This window comes from Rhinolophus sinicus, chromosome 16 (genome assembly GCF_057876585.1).
Source record: "Rhinolophus sinicus isolate RSI-liver-muscle chromosome 16, RSI-T2T, whole genome shotgun sequence".
In the NCBI taxonomy this organism is placed as follows: Eukaryota; Metazoa; Chordata; class Mammalia; order Chiroptera; family Rhinolophidae; genus Rhinolophus; species Rhinolophus sinicus.
The window spans coordinates 60,471,466-60,490,647 of record NC_142516.1 but is presented as its reverse complement, the minus strand read 5'-3'; the positions used below and the strand labels follow the sequence as shown (position 1 = coordinate 60,490,647).

The following is a 19,182-nucleotide window of genomic DNA, read 5'->3' as shown; positions in this document are numbered from 1 at the left end:
AGTCCATAGCACTTTCAAAAGAGTTTTTTAAATCAGTTTACATGAACAGTGTAAATGAACAGTGTACATGAACAGTTACATACAGTGTAAGTAAAATGGTTTAAAATGTAGCATCATCACTGGGTATTATTGGAAACAGTTTTGCTGCTTAAACAATGCCTAATTGCTCTAGTTTTAAAAAATTTTCTTCATTATCATTGTTTGTTTCGTACATTGCATTTCCTTTTGTATGAATTCTAGTCTTCTCTGTTTAACTTTTGTCTCAATGTTTTTCTTATATACTTATGAACTTTAAAATATATATACACTTTTTTATATTTGCTAAAGATATTTTCTCCTAATTGTTATTTTTCTATATGTTAGAGTTAACAAATTTTTATATTGTCCGAAGGTTTTAATGTTTATGTTGTTGAATGTTTATTTCTGTGATTAAACAAACTTAATTGTGATTAATATTAAGAAATCCTTTTTATTTTGGAACAGTTTTAGATTTGGTGTGAAAATATACAGAGAGAATCTGTATACCCCACACTGGTTTTCCTTGTTGTTAACTTCTTACGTTAGCATGGTACATTTGTCACAGTAATCCAATGTGGATGCATTATTATTATTAACTTAACTACATACTTTATTCAGATTTCTTTTGTTTTTACCTAGTGTCCTTTTTCTGTCCCAGGACCTCCTTCAGGATACCACATTGCGTTTACTCATTATGTTTCTTTAGGCTTCTCTTGGTTGTGACCATTTGTTAGACTTCCCTTGTTTTTTATGACTTTGACAGTTACGAGAAATACCAGTCAGTTATTTTGTGGAATGTCTCTCAGATGGGATTTGTCTGGTGTTTTTCTCATGATTATAGACTCGGGTCATGTGTTTTGGGGAGGAAGACCACAGATAGGAAGTGCTGTTTTCATCAAAGGTACATGTTATCAACATGGTTTACTATGATGTGAAACTTGATCACATGGCTTGAGATGGTGTTTGTTAGGGTTCTCCATTGTAAAGTTACTCTTTTTTCCCCCTTCCATGCTCGTCCTGTACTCTTTGGAGATAATCTGTTTATGTGATATATATATATATATATATATATATATATATATATATATATATATATATATATATATTTAAATCACTTATATATATTTACTTAAATCAGTATATATACTTAAATCACTTATATATATATATATATTTAAATCACTTTTAAGGTGTGTGTGTTATCTGCCATCCAGAAATCTTACCATTTTTCAGCTCTGCTGCTGCTGCTCCACGTTGAGTGGCAGGACCTGAGCTTGGGCTGTAATGGGAGCCTGCAGTCTAGGAGGTGGCAGGCAATCAGGCTGTAGGGCTGGTAATTGGAGTTAAGCAGTGGAGGCACTGCTGTTTCCAGCAGGAAGCTAGGATAGATACCAGGTGCACACCAGAAAGGAGTTCAGGTCGAAGGGAAGAAAACAGGTCAGCCTGATGTAATGGATGTGACCAGTGAACAGCACACATTATCACTTGTGTTTCTCTGCATTAGACTGGCAGTGACATTACCTTTGGGTCCATAAGGCACTGTCGGCTATTTTTTTTTTTAACATCTGTTAGTTTCTAAAAAAACATTATATCCTAGGGAAATAAACAAAACTCCGAACTTGACATTCAGTTTCCGGTTTTCACGTGTAAGTTAAGGAGCTTGGAAGTTGCCACTCTATCCTAACAACAAGTAAAAAGTTGAGCAGACTGAAAAATCCACAGTTCATTTTGAATCCATAGGAAGAGAGAAGACAAAGGGCAAATTGCTGGCCCCAGGATTGGAGAGACAGACTAGTGACTACAGGGAGTCACTGCTTGTCAGATCAGAGACTCAGACAGAAACCACTGTGAGAACCAGTTCCAAGGTAGGAAGCCTAACCTGTGACTGATGAGTTGCTGAAGGCTCAGTATGGACAACTCCGAGAGTTAAAAACTCCAGGGGAACCTTGTCATGGGGGGGAAGGCACCAAAAATATGGTGAAATGTACCTCTAGAAGCTTGATCAGATTCTCGTATTAAATAGAGGAAGAAAGTCTCCATAGGCTTCCGGCGGGTGGGGCGGGGGGAAGGGAAAAGGAACCATTTTGAAATCTGTCAGAGTACTGCATTATGTTGTTCTTACTAACCAGAACCTAACCTGCTGGGGTATTATCAGAGCCTAATTGACGTGGGTAAGGGAAATACCCAATTCCAGCCCACTGTAGTTATTGTGTCCCACCTATGGGGGGAGAAACCGAAAAGTGAGAAGTATTTGTGAAGTTCACTGTCCAGAGGCATAGGCTCACTAAAAGACCTAACCGTAGGACTAGAGAACACTTCCTCTCCCCACACCCCTCACCGACACATTACTACAGGCCTGTTTACAGCACTTCCTTTTATTCTGTACACCATGTCCAGCTATCAAGTAAAAATTATAAGGTATGCCAGAAGGCAGAAAACACAATTTGAAGAGACAGACAGCAAGCAGCAGAACCGGCTATAGCAGGGATGATAGAATTGTCGATGGAGGAATTTAAAACAACTATGAGTAATATGGCCAGGGCTCTAATTGATAAAATAGACCATATGTAAGAACAGATGGATAGTGGGAACAGAGAGGTGGAAATCATAAGAAAGAAACAAAAAGAAATGCTAGACATAAAAAATACTGTAACAGACACGAAGGATGCCTTGATGGTCTTATTAATAGACTGGATGTGGCTGAGGAAAGAATCTCTAAGTTAGAGGCTATATCGATGGAATCCTCAAAAACCAAAAAGCAAAGAGAACAATCACTGAAAAACAACAACAACAACCAAACAAAAAAACCAGAAGCAACTAATCAAGGACAGTGGGACGACTGCGAAAGGTGTAATACACGTGTAATGGGAACACCATAAGGAGACGAAAGAGAGAAAGGAACAGAAGAAATATTTGAAACAATAGTGACTGAGAATTTTCCCAATTAATGTCAGATAACAAATCACAGGTCCAGGAAGTTCAGAGAACATCAAGAAGCATAAATGCTAAAATAATGACACCTAGACATATCATCTTTAAACTACAGAACAAAGATTAAAAATCCTGAAAGAAGCTGGAGGAAAAAAACACTTTGCCTATAGAGGAGGAAAGATAAAAATTACATCCAATTCAGAAACCGTGGCAGCAAAAAGGGGTAGAGTGAAATATTTAAAGTGTTGAGAGAAAAGAACCCCACCAACCTATAATTCTGTACTCTGTGGAATTGTCCTTAAAGGTGAAGAAGGAAAAACTTTCTCAGATAGACAAAAATTGAGGGACTTTGTTGCCAGTAGACCTGCCTTGCAAGAAATATTAAAAGAAATTCTTTGGAGAGAAGGAAAAATAATATAGGTCAGAAACTCAAATCTACATGAAAGGAAGAGCATCAAAGAAGGAATATGTGAAAGTAAAACTTTTGTTATTAATTGATTTGACAAATAATAGTTTGTTCAAAATAATAATACCAACAATGTATTTCATTATGTATGCATCTCGTATACATACATGTTTATATATACTTATATATAAGTGAAATGAATGACAGTAATGATACAAGGTACGGGAGGGAGGAATTAGATTTTTTATAATGTAATCACATTACCTGTGATGTGGTATAGTGTATTTGAAAGGGGCCTTGGATTAATTGTAAATGTGTATTGCAAACACTAGGGCAATCACTAACAAAAGTAAAGAAACAAGTATAACTGATACACTAAGAAAGAGAAAATGGAATCATATAAAATGCTCTGTTAAAATCACAAAAGGCAGTAAAAGAGTGCAAAACAAAAATAGAAACAAAGAACAAGGGCAACAAATAGGAAACAGTAATAAGTATGGTAGATATTTATCCAACTATATCAATAATCACTTTGAATGTCAAGGTCCAAATGCACCAATTAAAAGACAGAGAGTGTCAGAGTGGAGCAAAACATGACCCAACTGTATGTTGTCACCAAGGAACCCACTTTAAATATAAATATACATACAGTTTAAAAGTAAATGGGTGGAGAAAAATATACCATGCTAATACTAATCAAAAGAAATCAGGAGTAACTATATTAATTTCTGATAGCGAAAGGTGTAATACACGCGTAATGGGAACACCATAAGAAGACGAAAGAGAGAAAGGAACAGAAGAAATATTTGAAGTAAGGATAGTTATCAGGGATAAAGAAGGGCCTTACATAATGATAGCAGGATCAATTCTCTTAGAAGACATAACAGGTTTTGATGCGTATGCATCTAAGAGCAGAGTGTTAAAGTATGTGAGGCAAAAAATGAGAGACCTGCAAGGAGAAATGGATGAATCTGTCATGATAGCTGGTGACTTCAGCACACTTCTCAGAAATGGACAGATTCAGCAAGTAGAAAATCAACAAGGGCATAGTTGAACTGAAAAAAGCTTTCAATTTAACCCAACTGGAGTTAATTTAGATCCTTCTCTCATGGAAACCCTAAAATTGCTAGCCCACTATTCCAACAGCATTTGCTAAGTCTGCGAAGGAAAGAAAATTTATGTATGATTGTGTTTATCAAATAATTTCATTAAAGTAACAATGCTCTGTTTTGGGGCTTTCTGTTTTTTTTGCTTTCATCTATGGGTCTGTTACTTGCAAACTGCTCTTTGCTCAACCACTTGTAGTTTAGATGCTTTAATATTAGTATGTCTGGTTCTCAGAAGAACAGCATTCAGAATAACCCCTGGAGGTGATGTAGGTGATTTTGACTTGTGACTGTCAGAAACCCTTCATGAACTTTTAAAATCCAGAATTCTGGAGGCCTTTGTGTCTTGGCTTCTTTTATTCTACCGTCAACCAAGTTACAGTTTTTCTCATCCTGAAAACAATCATTTTAACGCTACCTCACTTTCTAATTATCTATCATTTTCTTTTCCATTCATTGCCTCTTTCAGCCTCTTGGGCTGTATTTATCTGCTGGGACCAGCATTTTCTTTTGTCATCAAATTCTCACTTCCTGTCCTGCTCAGTTTAGCAAATCCAAAGGTTTACCCATTTTAGAATTTATTTTGCTCTTTTGGGTTTCTGATGTGCCTTATTTCTTGTGTTCCTTAAGACGGTCTCATCAACACAACAGTTTTGTGTGTTTCAGTGTTGCCAAAATCCCTGGTACATGCTCCCCCTACGTTGGGTCCATTAATAGTACCACTTTACCTAATAGAGAACCTCATCTTTTACAAATAGAGCCCAAAGTGAGAAGGGTAGCCAAAGTACATATGAGAATCCATGCCTTAAAAATCTTGCCTTTTACTTTTAGTAGCCTCTATCCAGAGTCTGTTTATAATTAATTCTCACCTGATTCTAAAAAAATTTGCTTTGTGGCATAATTTTGCCAGAGTTCTGGCAGGTATGGTGAAGGATTGGTTTTAGAAGCCAGTTTGCTGATAGTGGCGAAAAATGGAAGTGGAAAAAGAAAGAGAATATGACATAGAGTCATGGAACTCAAAAGCACAGCAGTGTCGTTTTACATTGCTTAGTTGCACACAACTAGATGTACGTTCCCAGAGGGACAAGTCTTTGGACTTGACAGGTGGACTTGAACTACAGTCGCTGCCACCATTTACTGGCTGAGAGGCCTGGGACCAGTTTCTCTGAGTCTCATTGTCTTCATCCTCTCATGGATTTATTGGGGAGATAAAATGAAATTTAAATGTGATAATGGGAGTAAAGCACATAGTAGGTGCTCAGTAAATATTGCTACTTTATTGCTCCCCCCACCCCAGTTGGTATCAGTCTCCACTGAGAAAATCGTGTTCATCAAGCTGTCTCTGAGACATTGGGAAAAGGTTAAATTGTATCTAGTATATTCCATTTAAGGAAATTTCAGAATGACGAAGAATGTTTTAAAATAACCTTTTGAAAGTCAGTAGGATACCCTTCATTCACAGGGAAAGCTCACTTGGATGTTTTATTTCCCCAACACAGAGTGTGATGTATGTATGTCTCCTGCATTACTGACCCTTTTTGAAATTAAAAGTCTTGCAGCAGTAATCTGTTATTCCACATTTTTATTAAAAAAAAATTATGTATGCTTTCTCCGATTAGAAACACGTTAATTGTAAAAAATCTTCAATTGTTTTTTGTGTGAACTTTCAGTTTGTCCTAATTTCAGGGTCTGTCAGTATTTTTCTCTCATTTTGTCCTAAATTTGTGATGCCACAACCATGCCTTTGTGATCCATTAGCTGCTCAAGTCAGTGGAGCTCTTTTTCTTTCCACCGTCCAAACCGCACATTTTAGTTTCATGTTTCCAGCACACAGAGAAATGCTTCAACCTCTCCGGAGCAAGATCCAGTCTTCTTGCCAATCTGATGATTAATTTCTTCCTGGGAAATTTTTCTCCTGAATTTCTAATGAAATGATGCGAGCTAACAAATGAGGGAGGTCTTAAATGGTTTCCACTGAAGAAAACAATTTCCTCCTTCCCTTTCTGCTTAATGGATTTATCACTGCAGACATTGATTTTCCTACTTCTGGATCTTTGTGGTAACAACTGTTTTATTTTAACCAAGTAGTTTGGAAAGTTGCTAGGTTGGTAAACTGGTAGATCATACAAACATCTCCACCATTGAGATGTTCTTTTTAAAAATTAAAGTTGTTGATGAACTTACTGAGTTGCCTGGTGGAGGAAGTGACCTCTTAGGGAGGGACTGCAAATTAGACCCATCGTATCATCTATAGAAATTTGCCCGATGATGGGCTGTGCCATAGTCTCTTGCTTCCTGATTTAACAATTCCATGCTGGCACGTGCTTCTTGGTGTTCTGCTGACTGGGTATCCTTTCCCAGAGTTTGTGCACAACTACCATGTGTGATAATGTAGTGGTGAGTGTAAATAAAGTGTGTTCATAAATTAAGTGTGATAGGACATGTGAAGAATAAATAAAATATTTGGGGCTTCCAAAATGTGATGGGACATGTGAAGAATAAATAGAATGTTTGTGGTTGGGAGATAGGAGCAGCTGACATTGGTTTTGGGTTTTGAGGGACACCAGAGTTATCTGGGACACATGGACAAATTGAAGTTGGGTCACTGAAGATTCCTGGCTTCTGTAGAGAGGAGAGTGGACTAACCATTTGGAATTATTGTGACTTGGTAGTATTTTCAATTAACCTCTTTCTCGTAAAAGCCACAATGGGCAATTATGGCACAAATATTTAATGAACTGGGAAGCCTGTTTGGGTACTAGTTAATCACGATTTTTTCTTTATGGTAGTTTAGAGAATCAGAGGAGACAGAATAAATGTATGTTCAAAGGCTGTTAGAACAGATGCAGGTTTAATATGTTCTCAGCAGTGGTCTCTTATATTCCATAGCATCTTATTAAAATTTTGAATTTATCCTTACATAGAAATTCGTATGTCTTTAATCAAGCCACAAGGCACTGTGAATGCAGTGGGGGAATGAATGTGCTTTTGTGCAAGAACTACGGCGAATTTGTCCTTACCTTTAGAAGTCGGAAAAGGTGAGAAGGTGGCATTTCTAGCTAGATAAGAAGCTTACAATGAAAATATTTTGTAGCATAGTATTTCTCATGGACTTTTTCCTGCTTCACACCTTCTCTTGTGAACCATAAGTTGTAGATTAAAATAATATAAATCATTTAAGGCCTCCCCCCCACCCCGCCATTAGGTTAGACCAATTAATTATGATGCAAGAGTTTGGTCTGTTTTGAGGTTATTTAGGGTAAAAAAAAATGGCTGAATGATAGTTAAAAAGCATCTAGTTAATATTTTTCTTCCTTGTGGTTAAATTATAAATAGTAACTACAGGCAGAGTTGGATTTATTTTCATTTTTCTCTGATCTTTTTTTTGGCCCAACTTCCCTGTCTAGGTAGGTATAGATGGTGTTCAGGTCTGGAGAGGGACCCCCATCTCCCCCCGACCCCCCCCATCTGATTTTTCTTAATCAGGTTGGCACTTAATTTTTTAATTGGATCTAAGATGCCATTGACATTGGTATTTTATAAACCACTAAGGAAGTAAAACACAATGGAGAATTTCATAGGAGACTTTTCATAAGGGAAAGGAAACAGAACTATGACACAGGAAGACACAATAAAGAAACTTGGATATTTTAATCTTGATAGTACTAGGTGGAGAGGGGGGAACCTCTGAGTTTCGGCCCTGAGAAGTTTTTTAAATAGCTCTATTGCATTATTAATTTTATCCCATAACATCTCTGTTTTAAATTTACAATTTGCTGAAGGTTGGTGCAAAAGTAATTGTGGCTTTTGCAATTATTTTTAACCTTTTAAACCGCAATTACTTTTGCACCAACCTAATATGTTTACAGAATTATACAGGCATCACTACAATCTAATTTTGAAACATTTTATCACCCGAAAAAGAAAACCTTGTGCCCCTTTACAGTCCCTTTCCTTTCCCACCCCTACCCCTAGGCAACCACTAATCTAATTTCTATCCCTATAGACATTTCATAAAAATGCAATCATATGTGTTCTTCTGTGTCTGGCTTTCGAGGTTCATCCGTGTTATACGATATATCAGTACTTCGTTCCTTTTTATAGCTGAATAATAATCAGATGTACGGACATACCACATTTTGTTTATCCATTAATAAGTTCATGGACATTCAAGTTGTTTCCAGTTTTTGGCTACTGTGAATAATGCTGCTACAAATAATCGTGTACAAGTCTTTGTGTGGACGTGTATTTACACTTCTCTGGCATACACACCTGGAGTGGAATTGATGGGTCCTGTGGGAAGCCTGTGTTTAAGTTCTTAATACTCTAACAATTTGAAGCAGAAGCTGGTTTTTGGTCTGAATGTTAGTTACCAGTGTGGCCCAAACAACATCAAGCAGGTAGTTTAATTTTAAATGAATTGGGTTCGTGGTGCCCTCAGGTGATTGGCAAAAGCAAATGCAGATTCTTTCCCCAATAACTTCACTTTGATCTTGGCCAGTCAAACTTGCTGGCAATTTTAAGATGCATGCTGGTTTTAGGGATATTACAGAATGAAAAATCATGTATCATAGAGTCAATGAAATATAGTAAATGGAAATAAAAGTTCTCTAAAAAGCCCAGAGTGAGCAGTATCCTGTGTCTTTTCCCTGTATCGAATTGCCTTTCTGTGTATTTTTTTTGTGTGTGTGCTATTAGGTCTCCTTTGATGGTCTGCTGTTGTATTGGAACTTCCAAAATGAGCAATTCTTTAAATAAGGCTATTGAGAGAGTGTGCATGCACATTTTGTTAAAGTATATATATTCTACATATGCTCCCTTTCACTATGAGGAGGGGTGACAGGATGTCATATCTTGAAGGAAGGCTCCTTAGTGACCTTTTGGTCCAATCTGGCTTACCAAGGAGGCCCAGCAGAGGTGGATTTGGTGTTGTTGGTGGCACAATGAATGACGCAGGAGGCCCTATAGGCAGGACCTTTGCCATTGTGGTTACCCTTACTGTGGGCTCAGGAGCCTCTCCGTCACTCAGCCCTGGGTAGCAATGCCCAGTTGTATCTGAAAGCCAGAGAGAACCACCTTCCAGAGCTGAATTTCTCACCACCACCATCAGTGACCTTCTGGACTTGGCAATGGCTCTGTGCTCCTCTGTCTGGAACTCTTTTGATAGCTGTAATGAGAAATGGGTCCAGTCAGTACTCATTTGATCACCCACTTGGATGTTTCACAAACACCTGAATTAATATGTTCCAAACTGAACTCTTGATATCTAACTTTCTCTTCAATCTGAAACATTTTCCTCTCCCAGTCTTCCATCTCTGTAAGTGTCTCCACCTACTTGGTCAAACTGGATGCTTGGGAGGCATGTTTGATTTCATCCCTTTTCTTTAACGTCCAGACTACCAAGTTTGATGATTTCTACCTCAGAAATTTATTTCCCATCTGTTCACTTTTCTCTCTCCCCTCTCTATTACATCAACTCCTAATGTGCTTTCTTGCTTCCTTTGTTCACTCTCCTTCCACCTTCCCAGTTGCACCCACTCATTCTCCATATAGCAGCCAGTTATCTTCTTTTTCAGTTTTCTTATTTTTAGAAGAATTGTAGTATGAACCATTTTAAATATATATAAAAAGTAGTGAGGGTAGTAAACTGGAGTCCTGTGTACTCATCTCTCACCTTCCGTAGTTGTCAACTCAAGGCCAATCTCATTTCATCTATAATCCACCCCTAGGCTATTTGGAACCATATCCTAGACATTATACTTTATTTCTACCTCTAAATATTTCAGTATGTACTTCCTAAAAACAAAGACCTTCTCTTACATAATTACCACTTAGCCATCAACATCAGGAAAATAACATTGACATAGAATGATGATCTAATTTATATCCCTCACATGGTACCGTTTTATCTATATTTTAGTGTGCAAATAGAGAAGGTAGGTCTCTTTATACAAACATCACAAGACTGTAACCACACCTGAAAAACGAACCATATTCGTTCACTATCCTGTCAGTGTTCAAATTTCCTCAGTTGTCTCGTAATTTATTAACAGCATGTTTGAATCAGGACAGAACGATCCGTTTTGAAATTAAATTGGATGATGGCACTCCCTTGCTTGAAATCTGCCCATGAGTTCGCCTGTCTCTAGGATGAAGACCCCAGTCTACCTCAGTGCACAGGCTGGCGCTGGTCGTGCTCTCCCACACTGCTTCCACCTGTGAGGGCAACTCTCACCCTTACTCGCTGCCCTCCAGCTACAAGCCTCGTGCAGTTTTTCGACTGAGCAAGCCCTTTGCTGCCCAAGATTGGTGCACGAGCATGTGACTTCCTCCCGCTCCTTGCAGGGCTTTTTCCTGTCATCCTCAGCTCTCAGCTGGGATGTCCTCCCCCCTTTCTTAATGTCTCCAGCTACACAGGTTACTCCTCCCCCATTTTTCTATCTTGCCTTCCTGTTTGTTTCTCACTCCATTTTTCATTTTGTAGTTAATTGTTACTTGTGTTTTGACCATTGGGCTCTAAGTTCCATGAGGCTGGGACTGTTTTGTGCTGCTTATCACAGTGTACGCTGGACCCAGGCGTCGTGCGCGGCATGTCGTAGGTCCTTAGTAAATATTTGTTGAATTAATGAATTTGTTGAAGTAATGTATTCACCAGAAAACAGGTGGGTACTCAAAGTAGACGGCAAAGACTTGCAGTGCATTAAACAAATCCAGCCATCCTTTATGGAGAACTTAGCAAGTGTGAGCACAACGGTAGTTTTTGGGATTGTTCAAAGGGAAAGAGGGTTAAAGGGTCTTTTGTTTTGTGATACCTTCATCCACCCCTTGATAAAAATTGCCACCTAAAATGAAGAATAAAACTCCCCAAAAGCAGATACCACTTGGGATCTTTCCCTTTTGAAATGTGTCCAATGTCTCCATTGCTCATGTTTTGTAAGTAAATCCATCTCTCTGGTTCTTCCTCGCTCCCCTGCTTACCACTCTCCTCCATGGGTGTTAGCATATTGTAGAACATCCGGGCAGAACTCCTCAGAGGTGGAGTGATTATCTGGGGTTGGAGACATTTATGAATAATGTGTAGTTCAGTATCATGTGTCATTCACGTTTAATAAATAAGCCGAAGACTTAATAGCCACCGAGAAATCTACAGAACTCTGAAATTGCTTAAAAACTGAAGAGGTATTTTGGGGATTTATGCATGACTTTTATTATTGTGTAAAGTAATTTCTGTGTTATTTATTTTTATTGTCCAAAACGAAAATATTCAAGCCAGCAAGAAGTAATTTTTTTATTGCCTGTAAGCGGAATGTTACAACTAGAAGCCAAAATGTTAAAGCTCCCTAAAGCTCTGATGAATTAGCAGTTTTAGAGGTATAGGCATAGTTTTGGTCTCCCCTGCAGGCAGTACAGCTTTAAGCTGTGGTTTCTGTTTATTTTGGTGTGTAAGAGTAGCTTGACTTTACTTTTATGCAGTTAAAAAATTGTGTGTGTGTGTGTGTGTGTAAAGTTCTGTGTGTCAAATCCTCTATTAATTTAAGAGATCTTTGCCATTTAAAAAAATTGGCTCTAATTTAAAAGAAACTGTACCAAAAATATATTATTTGCTTTGACTCAAATAATTCTGTGTAGTTGCTACAAGATAATTAATTTTATGATCAACTATTAAAACCATTTGTATTTTGATAGAACATTTTCATTGTCTCAGTACAACTGTATTGTTCAGATATTAATACATACTCGTATAAGGTAACGTTGATAGGTTCCAGGGATTAGGACCTGAGTATTTTGGGGTGCTATTATTCAGCCTAACACAGCTAAAAATAGCATTTATGGTAGAGCAACACACACACACAATTATTTTGTTTGGCATTGGTTATCTTAGCATGTGCGGTTACAGGGTATTTATTTATAATTTCAGAAAGTCCCTTTTACATCTTTTTGCATTGTCAAAATTTTTATGGGCTATATTTTACTAATGACCGGAAAAAATAAAATTACTTTCAATTTGGGAAAAATGATTAAAAAATAGAGTTTGTATTTTTATTTTATTTTGTTTGTTTGTTTGTTTGTTTGTTTATTTATTTATTTATTTTAAAGATTTTTATTGGGGAAGGGGAACAGGACTTGATTGGGGAACAGTGTGTACCTCCAGGACTTTTTTCCAAGTCAAATTGTTGTCCTTCCAATCTTAGTTGTGGAGGGTGCCGTTCAGCTTCAAGTTGTTGTTCTTTTAGTTTTAGTTGTGGAGGGCACAGCTCAGCTCCAGGTACTGTGTTCAATCTTAGTTACAGGGGGCGCAGCCCACCATCCCTTGCGGGAGTCGAACTGGCAACCTCGTGGTTGAGAGGATGCACTCCAACCAACTGAGCCATCTGGTAGGCAGCTCAGCTCAAGGTGCCATGTTCAATCTTAGTTGCAGGGGGCAGAGCCCACCATCCCTTGCGGGACTCTAAGAATTGAACTGGCAACCTTGTGGTTGAGAGCCCACTGGCCCATGTGGGAATCGAACCGGCAGCCTTCAGAGTTAGGAGCATGGAGCTCTAACCGCCTGAGCCACCGGGCCGGCCGAGTTTATATTTTTAGAACAGCTTTAGATTTACTGAAAAGTTGAGAGGCTAGTAGAGAGTTCCCTATTATTAATATCTTACATTAGAATCATAATTTATTACAATTAATGAACCCATATTAATACATTATTACTAACTAAAGTTTATATTTTATTAAGATTTACTTAGTTTTTACCTAATTGGCTGTGACAGTTTCTCAGGCTTTTCCTTCTTTTTGAAAGTTCTGAGGAATACTGGTCAGATATTTTGTAGGTTGCTCCCTTAGTGGAATTTGTTGGGTGTTTTTCTCATGGTAACACTAGGGTTACAGGTTTCCGAGAGAAAGAGCACAGAGGAAAAGTGTCATTTTAATTACATCATATCAACGGTACATATTATCAATGTTATTTATCACTGTTGATTTTGGCCTTTATCACCGGGCAGGGACTGTGTATGTCAGGTTTCTCCACAGTAAAGTTACTTTTTTGGGGGGGAGTTGGGGTAGTAATGTTCCTCCTACATGAGGGCTGAGAATCTACATAAATTATTTGAATATTTGTTGTGTGTTTTTTCCTCTTAGATTGCATCAAGATGGTCATGTCAAAAATCCATGTCAAATTGTCATATTTCTTCCAACATTCTCAAAGGAGTCTTTTAGCCTTTATGAAATTCTCAGCATGGCTAAGCTCATTTTAGTTTGGCGCTCTCTTAGAAATATGTGGTAATTCACCATTTTAGGGATGTCAGAAATTACCTGGGTCGTCTACCTATTGTAATTTCTCAAAGGTTTTGTTCAAATACAAGTTAGATCAATTATTCTCTTACATATTGCACATTATTCACAAAAAATTATAGCTGGACTTCAAGTTTTTTTTGATATAAGAAAAAGAATACTAGCTAAAAGATATTTATGTTGATGGGAAAATGTAGGTGTGAAATATACTGTACTAATAATTTTGCAGTTGACCTGCCATTCTCTTTTCCTTCCTTGAGAAACCCTGACCTTTGCAAGACCAGCTCTCTTACGTATTTCTAACGCGTCCCATCGTTCTCCTCTGAAGTGCAGTACGTGTCACATCTGCTATGGTTCGGTGAATAGCTGGCTTCCCTGCTGGACCTAGAGCTCCATGGGAGCAGGGACCATGTGTATCCCCCAGGCCCAGCACATAGGCACACGAATACATAGTAACTGTCATTGCATATGCTCTTTTGAGCACTTTTTAGAAATATATAGGTGGTTAACAATGGGTCACATTTATCATTGCGCAATACTGTGTGGAAAAGGTAGTATACAATAGAATTAAAGAAAAATATGTGTGTGTGTGTGTGTGTGTGTGTGTGTGTGTATGGAGGAAGAAGACTAAGTAAATGTTGCAAAGTATTAGCAGTGTTTATCTCTGGGTTATGAGATTATGGCTGGTTTTAATTTTCTTCTTTGTTTTCCAGTTCTCTCCAAGGAGTTTATTATTTTATAATTAGGAAATATCAGAACACATTACCTAAAACTTATAATCAGATAAAAGGGTGACCCCCATCATAAAAAAAAAATGGTTCAGTTCTGGTATGCACAAGAGTTCTTAAGGCAAGACTACAGAGTTAGCCAAGTCACTGACCACCTCTAAGCCTGCTTTAAAAAAATTTTCATCAAAACTAGTTCAGTTATTGTTTATCTAGTATTAATTTCAAAGTGCTATTTCCAATGACATTGTTTTTTAATTCACTTCCATAATTTAACTTGTGCATGTAAGCTGCTAGACCAAAACTTCAGAGAACACGATTTGCCCTTATTTAGTGTTTTTAAAAAGTCCCTGGGATATAACATCCAAGTCTAACCCGGGAATATTAGCCTGCTCTTACAATTTCCTTCAAACAAAAGAGGTGATTTATTATATTCTGCAATTGGCCCTTTTTTGATGTAGGTAAATCCCTGGATTATGTGAAAAATCATCAAAAGGCCCTGTAGATTTTATAAATCCAGGCCACTTGTATTTTTCTTGCCTGTGTCTCTGGGATAATTAAACAGTGATGGATTAACATTCGGTTGCAGGAGAGATTGGGGGGAAAAAATCTCCCGGCATTCCTTCCTGCAGAAGCATCAGCTACGGCAGTGAGCGTAGCTGCCACTTTAACTGACATGTCTTAAATTCTGCCCTGGGAAGCTCTGGGATGCTGTCAGATGCCTCGGCAACCTCTTTTCTCATGCCTGGTAATTGAGACTCTTACTGGAGACTAAGAAATAAAGCAGAAATTGAGGATTTTTGTTGGCTTTTAAATTGAGGACTGTCTTTTTTTTGTTGGCTTTTAAAAATATCTGGTAGAAGAGAGGGAAAGGCTTCTTCACAGTGGGGCTAGCTTCATTCCTCCAAAGTTACAGCTGGTCAAAATCTGTGAGTATGTTGTATTTATTTAGCTGCTCCTGGGGGTAGGATTGCAGTGTTCTCTCTAGATCTGTGAGGATTTAATTCAAGGAAAGCGATGCCAATTTAAAAAAAAAAAATTGGAGTTAAATTTCATTGGAGACCTGCAGTTTTTGTTAGTTGACATTTCCTTCATTAAAGGCTTCGTGTCAGGCTTGCCAGGGCTTCCCCTCCCCGCCCCTCGCCTTTCAGCCCCCTCAGGGTGAGTGCTGAATCAGAGGAAATAGCAAATCTGCTGCTGCAGAGGCTGCGGTCTCCTGGATGCAATGGCTGGTTTAGTGGTGCTGCCAGGTGTGCATGGGCTGCAGAACAATGGAAGGATGATAATGGCTCACTTTGTGTGCACTGTGTTTGTCTTATGTCATCGGCTGGCTTCATTATAGGGTTTTGTTTCGTTTTGTTTTGTTAAGGTGATTACAACCTTTAAGAAAGATGAAGTGCGATGGCATGCTTTCAATAGCGTGGGGTGATCGACTTCACCCCTTGCCTTATTGTGTGGGCTTCATCCTGTCTCTTTGTATCATTCCAGTCCATGGGAATTACCAGAGGGACCGTTGCGTGGTCACCCACTTCTAATTGTGCATTTGAATCGGTGCCATTTTTTTTTGGTGACGCAGCCCCTTTAGTCTAAACATCTGTCCTTAGTCATTGTGTCCCACTTTCCCTGGTTGGAATTCACTGGAGGCTAGAACTGTAACCTTGCTGAATTAGTATTGAATCAATTTTGAAAATTTTGTAAAGATAGAGGTTAAATTTTGTCTCCCACCATAATCTCCACATGCTCTTGATTTGTCTTTGTTAGATGAAAGTCTTATTATTTTGGTGAACTGATTTGTATCACTTGGTTACTGATCTCATTCCTTTATCTTAAAATCACATTAGTTACAGTGATTTCTAAATGTTGAGATGTTCAGAAATGACTAGTCTAAATACTTTTAAACATCAACTGGTAACAATCATCTTTGTAGATGCAGAGTATGTTTGAGTTAGGGTGACATATTATATGAGCTTTGTGGGTGCCAGTATTTTGGTGGATTTCCTGCAGCATAAAATAAATCAAGGATTTTAGAAAAGAAAGTCTCCACCACCCAGAGATCAAACATCTGCTGATTTTATTTTTAAACATTTTATCATACCTAAATGCAGCAACTTTGAATTTAATTGGGAAGGAGTCCTAAAAATTGGAAATTCTGCTTTACCTAGACTTGCAAAAAGAATATTCATTCATTAATTCATCCATGTAATTAATTCATTCTGCAAATGTTTACATCTGTTGCAAAGCTCTTGCCAGGCTCTGGGATATGATGCTGAACAAGATATTTTTATCTTCCCTCATGGAGCAGATATTTTTAGCAGGTGAGGGGGGCATTCAAAACCTACCTAATTATTTCATTACAATTGTTATAAATTTTCAACTGTAGAAATATAGGTACTTTGTGGCCAGATACAGGACATACAAATATTTGCAAATAATTCTGCCCCAGATCTTCTGAAGCCACAGATCCTTAGAATCCTTGTTTGGAAAGAGAGTCTGGGAATAATTTAATTAGTTCAATGAGCATGTGATAAGCCCTATATAAAGTGCAGGTTTTCAATCAGTGAATAAGAAATGGTCCCTGCTTTGGAGGAGTTCACACTTTAGCGGCAGAAGGAAGGAAATTGGTTATGTTAGTATATTCTAGTAAGTCATTGATTTATTAATTCAATAATTACTATTGAGGTTCTGCTCTAATGCTGAGTACTATTGTGGGCCCTGGACTGGCATCCGGGATGGGGTGGGGAATTAGGCAGAGGTGCCCTGCCCTCTGGAAGCTCTTAAGGGCTGTGGCAGAGACCAGACAGCGTGCTGCGAAGATACACAGAAAGGGGAAAGGGGTTTCACTATCATTTACTGAGCATCTACTGTGGGTCAGCCACCAGTTGGTACTCTGTACATTAATTCTCCCTTCAACCCTATAAGCTAGTTACTATTTCTGCTCTAACAAGCAAGTAAACCGAGGTACAGAGAGGTAATTTGCTTAAGATCACACGGGAAGTGAGTAGAGGAATTAGAACCCGACTCCAGGTGTGACTTGATTCCAAATCTCTGCCCCTTCCAGTGGTCCCCAGGCCAGGGGCTCCTCAGAGTACCTGAGCTCTAGAGGGGTGATTGTGCTATCATAGGCCTCCCTGGTGCCTGTGGGCAGCTGGGTGTGGGAATCATTCTTACACTGTTCCCTCAATTTGTAGATGGGAGGAGAGTAAGGACAGAGGTGATATGATACAGTAGTTAAAATGGAGCCAGTAACTAGGTTTCCTGATTTTGTAGCCACCATTCAATCCATTCCAGTATCTTAGAAGATACTAAGACAACAAAAACAGAATAATAGCAATCAAAAGACCAAAATCAACAAAACAAATCAACCAAACCAAACCAAACTGAATCAAAATAATAGCATGAGCACACGGAGTCTGTAAAGGTGTTCGGCTGGCCTTGGCGCTGAAGAAGAAACCCTGGCAGACGTCACCCACCTGCCCTGACAACCCTGGGGATTCAGAGGTCTCCTTGTGCTGCCTGATAGTTAATACTTGAGAGTCAACTAGTTAGGGTGTTTTTTTTTGTTGTTGTTGTTGTTTTACCAAGCAAATATCTTGGCTTATTAATTAATATTCATTCAGGCACTTACAGTTTATTGGGAGACACAGACAAGAAACTCTGTCTTTGGAGTAAGTGCAGTGGGATAAATGCTGTGATATGGGACAGGTCCGGGTGTGTGGAAGCAAAGATGGTGGGTGACCAACCTAACCTTGGGTGATGGGCAGGAGTCTGGGGACATACTGACCTCATAGGGCTGTTTGGAGAAGGCGATGTCTGAATTGAGGCAGGTTTTGCTAGTTACCAGGGCAGTCGGGTCTAGCAGGCGGGTTTATTAATAAGTGCAAAGGCCCTGAGGTATGAGAAGCCATTGTAGAGAGAAAAAAATTTCTCCTCTACCCTCTTCGGTTCATTTCTTGGAGCCCTGCAAGTTAAATAGGCCAGACAGGTTAGCAAGAGAAAAGAAAAACAAGTTTCATTACATATATATGCAAAGTTCACAGACGTCACAAAGAAATGTGCCTCAAGGAGGTGGTTAGAATTTGGGGCTAATATACCGCCTTAACAAAGGATGATAAAGCCTGAAGAAGAGGCTAGACGAAAGAAAAGGGGTTTGGGCTTCTGGATGGGGATAAGTTATGAGAGGGTGACTTGGAGAAATGTATGTTAAATAAGGATTGATTAGTAAGGTTTGTCATGCAAGTATGAATCCTTTTCAGGTGAAAATTACTCTCTGGAATAATTTTCTTCCTAGTATGGGAGACAGGTACACCATTACAAAGGGAAATTTATCCCCTGCTTTTAGAAAGAAAGGGAGAGGGCAGAGAGCTAATTATCTTCAGGTCAAAACACCTTTCTGTCACAATGGCATATTTTGGGGTGACAAACCCTTCACCATGATCTCTTCAGGGTTTGCCAGGAAGCTTGGGAGGCCTGCAGTTTTAGTGAGGGTGGGCTGGTCAGAGGAAGATAGATGCCAAGGGGGCCTTGCCAAGGAACTGTGTCAAGGGCAGTGACAAGCCACTGAAGTGTTTTCATAATGAAGATTGCATGGGCTTGTATTTAGACAGGACTCCCTGGCTAAAGTGTGGGGATTGGGAGAGGGGACGGTGCCTCAATACAATACATGACACCTTGCTGCTCTCACTCTGCCCAGAGTTATTAATAATTTAGGACTTAAATA

General features: G+C 38.7%; 1 protein-coding gene across 5 annotated transcripts in view; it reads left to right on the top strand.

The window, feature by feature from the left end:
- TTC39B (tetratricopeptide repeat domain 39B) overlaps positions 1 to 19,182 on the top strand; it is a 121,879-nt gene that overhangs the window by 30,506 nt on the left and 72,191 nt on the right. The window contains exon 1 of one of the 5 annotated variants that reach the window (XM_019739168.3): positions 15,100 to 15,213. The exons of 3 other annotated variants lie outside the window; for them this stretch is intronic. The gene's annotated coding sequence lies outside the window, so the exon portion shown is untranslated. Of the gene's footprint in view, positions 1 to 15,099; positions 15,214 to 15,255; positions 15,395 to 19,182 lie in introns of those variants that run through there. One more of the 5 variants, XM_019739169.3, reaches the window with a different exon arrangement.